The sequence below is a fragment of the Panthera pardus genome, unplaced genomic scaffold (genome assembly GCF_024362965.1).
Source record: "Panthera pardus isolate Hobbes unplaced genomic scaffold, ASM2436296v1 HiC_scaffold_12, whole genome shotgun sequence".
In the NCBI taxonomy this organism is placed as follows: Eukaryota; Metazoa; Chordata; class Mammalia; order Carnivora; family Felidae; genus Panthera; species Panthera pardus.
Window position 1 is genome coordinate 96624374 of NW_026526677.1, and position 8412 is coordinate 96632785.

The following is an 8412-nucleotide window of genomic DNA, read 5'->3' on the forward strand; positions in this document are numbered from 1 at the left end:
AAACCCACAAAGTCACAAGCTCATGACCTGAGCTGAAACCAAGAGTAGGATGCTTACCTGACTGAAACACACAGGTGCCCCTAAATTTTTATAATGTCTATTTTTGAGAGGGAGAGAGAGTGTGCGTGCGTGTTGGGAAAGGGCAGAGAGAGAGAGGGAGACAGAGGATCTGAAGTGGACTCTGTGCTAATAGCAGAGAGCCCAACGTGGGGGCCATGAGATCATGGCCTGAGCCAAAGTGGGACCCTTAACCAACTGAGCCACCCAGGTGCCCCCATCCCTTCACTCTCAACCTGCCTGTGTCTTTAGGTCTGAAATTATAGATGGGTCTTGCTTTTTTATCCATCCCATCATCATATGTCTTGATTAGAGCATTTAGTCCATTTACAGAAAAATGGGCATTTTAAATAACATAATGTTGCGATTCTGGAAAGCAGATTCTCTTCACTCTCAGGATTTGTTGTTGCTCTTTGTCTAGGGTTTTTCTGAACTAAATGTGTGGTCTGTAGTGTCTTGTGTGGCTGAAGTCTCTGCTTGATTAGCTTAGTGGTGAGCCAATGATTGGACACAGATTTTCTTAGATGTCTAGAATCATTAAGTCTTCCAGTCTTTGCAAAAGGGCCGTGTGTGTGTATTGGCCATGCCTTCAACATTCAGCCAGGCATTTACAACTCTGTTTTCCCTTTAACCTTGAGGCTCTACTCAAACAGAATGTAGCCAGAAGGGAGGACTTAGGACCTTTTTAGCTCTTTCCTGAGCACGTGAATGGCACTGGCCTTGCATACAACCTTATGCATCTGCATGGACTTCTACATTCCCAGGAATAAGTCAAAGCATGTCAAAGCTCCATAGAGATATCTTATTCCTCAGTTTTTTCTTTTAACCCAGAGCTTTTTGGTTATCCTATTGTGTTTTGTTGTTTTTTTTGTTTTTGTGTTTTTTTTTTTTAACAACCGGCTCCTTTCTGCTACTTCCAGTGGTTGCCAGGCTACTTGATTTTAGCTATGATTGTGGGCTGTTGGTTTTCATGGCCAGCATAGGTGTTGGATGGGAATAGGGCAAGTTAAAATGTCAAAAGTCTCATTGTTCTTGCCATTTCCTCTTGAAATGTTTCCGAATTGCTTAAATCTTTGATTGTTTTTCAGAGTTGATGACAAGTTTTGCCAGTGTCCTCATTGCTTTTATAGAGTTTTCAGAGGTCCTTACTCTGTCATTTTCACTGATATCACCCATATCTTCTTAAACTTAGATTTTTAAACTGAAAATATATTGTCAAGTGCATTTTAAGAGGCCTATTTATAAACAACATTGATGTAGATCTTCTAATAGCCAAATATTTTATTGTGTAATGAGATGTTGAGAAAAGAAAGGCAATGAGGGAATGATGAATTTAATTTATATCCTAATTCTATAAGTGCTCTGACTAGGAGGTGTGTGTAAATATCAGCTTGGAAGAGGCTAATGTATTAAATAAAGTAGAAATAAATAGCCATATTCTTCACGATTCATTAAGAAAAAATTGGGAATGTTATTAGGAATTAAGGTGGCCTCTGGCTATGTTAAACATAGAAGAATATGTTGCTCTGGAAAATTCAACCTCCCTAGCTTCCTTTTATTTTCCAACAAATCGCTTCACAATTTAGAACAAAAGCTCTCATACATTGTCTCTTTAACATTAAATTCCCAAAAGCGTAGTCTTGAAAAAAATGTGTACTGGGTCATACCATCATCTGGCTAGTAGACAATGAAACGCAGAACTGCAATGTCTACCCTCTAAAGCAACAATCAGTTCTGAGCCTTTGGCTGCCATGACATGCTTGATAGATGATTCTCTCAGGTGGGAAACACTCTGAAGGGCACATTCATATTTTGACAAACATCTCCCAAATTTGGAAGTCATGCGCTGTGATAATTTGTAATCATCAGAACAGTTTAACTGCCCATCTGTAATGGTGGCTCTTTGTGATATATTGCAGAGATGAACTTGGGCTGTAGGGCAGGACAGTTCTCAGCATTCTGGCTATAATGCCATTCTGTTATGTCCCAGAATTCATAGCTATGTATATATTTATAATTTCAGCATATTGGGCTCAGAAACTTCAAGAAGACATCTACTGAAAAACACACTCTCACCTAGAAGACAATCTGGAAATATTTGGTAGGTTTTAGCTTATTTAGATATATGAAAGCCACAGCAAATATAGTTTTGTTATTGAGACTAAAATTTGGTTTTGTATTTACTATTCAAGAACTAAGACAAGTTTCTGGTGAAGCATGACCCTTAGTATAAGCAGATGTGGAAGGGGGAATTCTTGTTTTCCATGCTTGAGCAGCAAGAACAGTAATAGAAGTTCCTGTCGATGGTTTTCATTTCTGTTCCTTTTAAAGCGTAATTAGAATGACTGGTCTATCATGTAGGTTACAGTATTTGCTAGTAAACAACTTATTCATATGTTCCTTCTGAAATGATAAGAGTGATGAAAATGCATGAGACTTTTCTGGAATGAATCATTCAAGCATCATTTTTGATGATGAGAACTGAATCAGAAAAGTGAATACTTATACAAGTTAAATACATTTAAATGAAAGGACGTATTTCCCTATTGGGGGATGATGTCCTACTATTATCCATGGATGAGAATTACTGCTGCAAATGAGTGGTCCCCAAATTCACTGGGGTGGGCAGAAAATGTTAAACTTGTATTTATATTAATATTTTTAGCTAACAAGGGAAACAAGTTAGACATTACTAATAAGGAAAATTAGGTAACACTGATACTCCTACTTGATTTGTAAGTCAAACACTTACCTGTGATATATTGAAGCTGAGTATTTTGAGGAAAGAAAATTATATATGCCATAATTGATATGGAACAGCAAATGCCAAAGGATAGCCAAGACATTCTGATAGAAGCTATCAGGGAACAAGAAGTCCTGTCCCCTTGACGGTCCTAGGTGGACTAAGAATCAAACTGACAAAAAAAAAAAAAAAGATTAACCAGAGAAAATCTAATTTAATAGCAACACATGGGGAACCTACCCAGACCTGGAAATTCCAGAGACAGGCAAAATGAGGTATATAGGTCATCCTGAACTAAGGAGAAAAGGGTAGGGGTCTGGGATTTCAGAGGAAAGGATTGCACTTCACAAGATAGGGCAGTTTGGTAATTAGATGTTTGCCCTGCCATATAGATGGCTCACTCAGATAAAATTCATCTCTGCTAATCACCCTTGTTCTGGAGAAGACTGCCAATTTAGACTCATGTAGTCAAGGGAGGAGCAAAGATTTCTCTTGAGCCCACAGGGTCTTGATTGGCCTGAAAGGTTATTCTGAGGGAAAGGCAAAGTGGTTCATCTTCGGACAGCCTGCCTCGGGCCTGTTACCTCCTCTGAAACTTCCCTGAAGTTGCACACTTTAAAATTTGAGCTGGTAGCAGATACACCTAGGTAAAAGCCACATCAGTGTAACCAACCCAGAAAATCATAAAGAGGCTACACTGAAAATGGTAGAAAGGGTGGAGGTGCGGGAACCAAACCAGTCTGCGAGACTGACCACAGATGGAAGGGACACCACGAGCATGGGGCAGACCCCACACCAGGCACCGCAGCCACAGGGGTACCTGCACTGGAAAGACAAGTCCTCCCTCGGCTGTAAAAACCAGAGGGACTTAACTTCATGAATGTTTAACATAAGTGGGGCTTAATATCAGGAACTTTAAAAAATCAATGGGCTCGACTCAGAGAGCTGGAGAGCAATAGGAAACTGAGTCTCCACCCTTAGAGAGACTGCGTAATAACCCTGCCCAAGTACTGCACAGAAGCAGCAGTTTGAAAGGAGCCTGAGGCATATGAGACGGAGGCATATTCACTGATCTCAGAACTTGTGGTGGAAGTGGGGGGATCTTGAGGAGACTTCTTCAAGAACAAAAGAGCTGACAGGGTCTTTTCTCTCCCCTGCCCCCCAGTCTAGATACATTGACACCTACGGGAACCAGTGCGGAATGCTCAGCACCTACCTTGCTAACAGCTTGCCTTGCCCCTTGCATTCTGCTGTACTGCCTCCCTCCACAGGAGTTCCTCCAAAGTGGATCCACAAGGGTCTCATTGCACAAACAGCCTCAACAGGGGCCAATACCACTCCAAAGTGACTCTTGCCCTGGGGAAAGGAGAAGATAACCACACACAGCAGTTCAAGGGCAGCCCCAGCAGGGTGCTGTGGGCAGACATCCAATCTGACTGCCCCACCAACCAACAGAAACCTCATAGGGGCAGCACAAAGAGAGTCTAGCAGTTCCGGGTCACTGCAGCCCCAGCAGAAGGCTGGAGTAGACATCTCTCACTGCTGACCCTGCCCACCAACGAAAGCCTCTTGGGGACAACATAGGGAGAGCCCTGTGGTTCAGCATAACCACGGTTCCAGCAAATGGGCTAAGGCAAGGATCCAGCTGACCCAACTCAAGCCCAGACTGGCTCCTTAACAGCACAGGGACCAAACCCCGATGACCATGGGCAAAGAGGGCCATTGCAGCCAACTGGACTGAAGGCACATGTGGCTCAACCGCAGCAGTGGGGCACAGGCAACACACGTAGGAGACCCCTCTGAAGCACCAGGTTCTAGTGAAGAGAAAACCAAAAACCCAGGGAGAAGAATCTTGAAATTAAAAATACACTAGAGTAAATAAATAGTAGACCGGAGGAAGCAGAAGAACAGAGAAGCAAGCTAGAAGACAGTAATGGAGAGCAACCAACCTGAACAGGAAAAAGAAAGAAAAAATGAGAATAGGCCAAGAGAACTCAGCAACACCATCAAGTGTAACAACATTCACATTTAGGGATCCCAGAAGGAGAAGAGAGAAAAAAGGGGGCAATAACTTTCAATAAGTATCTGAAAACTTCCCTAATCTGGGGAAGGAATTGGAAATCTAGATTCAGGAGGCACAGAGAGCCACCAAATACCAACCCAAGGAGATCCTCCCCAAGACAATTAAAATGGCAAAAAAGTAGTGATAATTTTAAAAGCAGCAAGGGAAAAAACAATTACATACAAGGGAAATATCGGGGTACCTGCGTGGCTCAGTTGGTGGAGCATCCGACTCTTCATCTCAGGGTTGTTAGTTCAAGCCCCTCATTGAGCATGGAGCCTACTTACACACACACAGGAAACTCCATAAAGCTGTCAGATTTTTCAGCAGAAACTTTGCAGGTCAGAAGGGAGTGGCAGGATATATTCAAAGTGCTGAAAGAAAAAACCTGCAGCCAAGAATACTCTAGCTAGCAAAACTATCATTCAGAATAGAAGGAGAGATAAAGAGTGTCTCAAGTAAAAGCTAAAAGGAGTTCTTGACTGCTAAATCAGCCCTACAGGAAACACTAAAGGGAATTCTTTGAGTGGAAAGGCAGGCCATAATCCTTTTCTTAGGAAAGGAAAAGATTTCTCAGGTACATGCAAACATAATAGAAGTAGATCAGTCCCTTATAAAACCAGTACAGGGGTTAAAGCACAAAAACAGTAAAATCAATTAGATCTATTTAAAAAGTCAATAAAGGGATTCACAAAGAATGTAAAGTATGACATACATAAAGCATGCAGGGGATAAGGGGAGTAAAAACGTAGTGCTTTTAGAATGGGTTCAAACTTAAACAACCATCAACCTAACATGCATAGGATGTTATATACAAACCTAATGGTAACCACAGTTCAAAAACCTATAATAGATGTGCTTGGATTCTTTTGTTTTTTTGCAGATCAAAGGCATCAAAGAAAGGCATCAAACCACCGCCAGATAGCAAGAGGAGGAAAGAACAGAGAAGAACTGCAAAACAACCATAAAACAACAAAATGGCAATAAGTACATACCTATCAATGATTACTTTGACTGTAAATGGGCTAATTAATCAAAAGACATAGGGTGACTGAATGGATAAAAAAGGCCCATCTATATGCTGTCTATGAGACTCCTTTCAGATCTAAACACACAGATTAAAAGAGATGGAAAAGAATTTATGATGCAGATGGAAGTGAAAAGAAAACTGGGGTAGCAATACTTAGATAAAATAGACTTTAAAACAAAGACTGTAACAAGAGACAAAGAAGGACACTATATAATAAGAGGGACAATCCAACAAGAAAATGTAACAATTGTAAATATTTATGCACCCAACATGAGAGTACCCAAATACATAAGGCAACTATTAACAAAATAGTAATACAATAATATTAGAGGACTCTAACACCCTACTTACATCAATGGACAGATCATCCAGACAGGAAAATCAACAAGGAATCAGTAGCTCTTAATGATTGGACCAGGTGGATCTAACAGATATATTCAGAACATTCCATCCTAAAACAGTGGAATACACATTCTTTTCAAGTGCACATGGGACATTCTCCAGAATAGATCACATGTTAGGCCATAAGTCTCCCCAAATTTAAGAAGACTAAAGTCATACAGTGCGTCTTTTCCAGCTACAGTGGTATCAAACCAGAAATCATCACAAGAGAAAACCTGGAAAGAACACAAATATATGGAGGTTAAATAACATGTTACTAAGAAATCAAAAATGCATGGAGACAAGTGAAAATGAAAACACAACAGTCCAAAATCTTTGGGATGCAGCAGAAAGAGGGAAGATTATAGCAATTCAGGCCTACCCTCAAGAAGCAAGAAAAATCTCAAGCAACCTAACCTCAGACCTAAAAGGAGCTAGAAGAACAAAGTCTAAGGCCAGTGGAAAGAAGGAAATAAAGATTAGAGCAGAAATGAAATAGACTTAAACAATAGAACAGATCAACAAAACCAGGAGCTTTTTCTTTGAAAAGATCAACAAAATTGATAAACCTTTAGACAGTTTCATTAAAAAAAAAAAAACCAAAAAGGACTCATATTCAGAAATGAAAGAACTATCAACACCACAGAAATACAAAGGATTTTAGTTATTATGAAAAAGTGTATGCCAAATTGGACAACCTAGAAGAAATGGATAAATTCCTAGAAACATAGCCTCTCAAAACTAAATCAGGCATAGGAAATTTACTAGTTACGGACAATGATTGAATCAGTAAACAAAAAGCTCCCAAAAGTTTGGCACCATATATCTTCTCAGGTGAATTCTACCAAACATTTAAAGAAGAGTTAATATCTATTCTTCTTAAACTATTCCAAAAAATAGAAGAGGAAGGATAACTTCTAAATTCATTCTATAAGGCCAGCATTATTCTGATACCAAAACCAGATAAAGACACCACAAGAAAAGAACTATAGGCCAATATCTCTGATGAACATAAATACAAAAACTCTCAACCAACTATTAGCAAACCAAATCCCACAGCCAAAAACTAAACCACGATCAAGTGGGATTTAAAAAATTCACCACGATCAAGTGGGATTTATTCCAGAGATGGAATGTGGTCCATTATTCACAATTCAATGTGATATATCACATCAACAAGAGAAAAGATAAAAGCCATGTGATTGTTTCAATATATGTAGAAGAAGCATTTGACAAAGTACAACATCCATTAAAAAATTCAAAGGTTTAGAGGGAATATACCTCAACATAATAAAGGCCATCTGTGGAAAACCCAAAGCTAGCATCCTACTCACTAGTGTGAGTTTTCCCTCTAAGAAAGAAGGATGTCCATTCACCACTTTTATTCAACATAGTACTGGAAGTCCTAGCCACAGGAATCAGACAAGAGAATAAAAGGAATCAAAATCAGTATAGAAGTAAAACTTTCACTAGAATTTTCTATATATAGTATAATGTCTTCTGCAACTAAAGAATCCAACAACAACCTGCTAGAACTGATAATTCGGTCAGGTCACAGGATACAAAAATCAATATACAGAAATCTGTTGCATTTCTGTACACTAATAAGCAGAAGAAAAATTAAAATGGTCCTATTTACTGTTGCACCAAAAGTAGAATACATAGTAAACTTAACCAAAGAGGTGAAAGACCTGTACTCTGAAAACTATAAAATATTTATGAAACAAATTGAAGACAATACAAACAAAAGGAAATACGTTCAGTGCTCATGAATGAGAATCTTGTTTAAATGTCCATGATACCCATAGCAATGTACAGATTTAATACAATCCCTATCAAAATACCAAAAGCATTTTCCATAGAACTAGAACAAATAATCCTCAAATTTGTACAGAACCACAAAAGACCCTGAATAGCCAAAGCAATCTTGAAAAAGAGAAACAAAACTGGAGGTATCACAATTCCAAATTTCAAGATACACTACAAAGCTACAGTACTCGAAACAGTATGGTACTTACACAAAAATAGATACATAGATCAATGGAACAGAATAGCCCCTAAATCCACAATTATATGGTCAATTAATCTACAACAAAGACAAGAATGTATAATGGGAAAAGTCTCTTCAACAAATGATAT

General features: G+C 39.1%; 1 long non-coding RNA gene across 1 annotated transcript; it reads left to right on the forward strand.

Annotated features, from left to right (window-relative positions):
* The first annotated feature begins 1738 nt into the window (after positions 1-1738).
* On the forward strand, positions 1739-6892 carry LOC109278495 (uncharacterized). Its single transcript, XR_002085688.2, has 2 exons — positions 1739-2158; positions 5746-6892. It is a non-coding gene; the product is annotated as an uncharacterized LOC109278495 (long non-coding RNA).
* The last annotated feature ends 1520 nt before the right edge of the window (positions 6893-8412 follow it).